Source organism: Tiliqua scincoides, chromosome 4, assembly GCF_035046505.1.
Source record: "Tiliqua scincoides isolate rTilSci1 chromosome 4, rTilSci1.hap2, whole genome shotgun sequence".
NCBI classification, from domain to species: domain Eukaryota; kingdom Metazoa; phylum Chordata; class Lepidosauria; order Squamata; family Scincidae; genus Tiliqua; species Tiliqua scincoides.
The window spans coordinates 130,426,992-130,427,712 of record NC_089824.1 but is presented as its reverse complement, the minus strand read 5'-3'; positions in this window follow the sequence as shown (position 1 = coordinate 130,427,712).

Here is a 721-nt window from a genome sequence, read left to right as displayed (position 1 = left end):
GCCCAACGCCAAAGCTACCCCAACATGAGCCTGCGCTGGGCCAGCTCTGGCTCAGGGCCTGCATCCTGCCACCCAGTGGCTTGCCTGAACCACCGGGCAGCAGAAAGGTGAATGGGGGAGGAGGTGTGGTGGGGGAGGGAGTGGGGCGGGAGGGGGCAGGACCAGTGTTCAGCTACACCAGATCCTGAGCCCCATGTTGGGTGTTGCGACCCAACATAGGACTCCTTGATTCTGTGCTGGCTTAAGAGCTGCTGCAGAATCAAGTAGCCCCATTATGGGGGGGGGGGGTTTGAAGGTGGAAGGTCCCCTTCCTCAGAGAAGCAGCTGTGGGCTGCCCGGCACGTATTGGATGCTGCAGTAGCCATTTTGGCACCACGGCAGCCTCACACGCCGGGCAGCTCAGGATCGGGCTGTCAGTCAAGGGCAGAAGCCAAAGACTGAATTTGAATGAGTGCTCCCTGAATTCAACCCCAGGAATTCTTTTCAAGGCCAGAGTTCATTTCTGGAACATGAGAAACAAAAAGGATTATTAAAGCCTTTGAAAGGTGTACAGCAGGGCCTCTGAGAGGAATTTTATCAGGAGGTACATTTTTTTTTTAGGCCCCTTTTGAAGTATAAAGTTTCTTTTGGGCCCCTTCCCTTCTCCATTGGACCATAATTTCATACGGTCATTGGATCATAATTACGTTATATTAAACTAGGCTTATACAAAATGTGAATG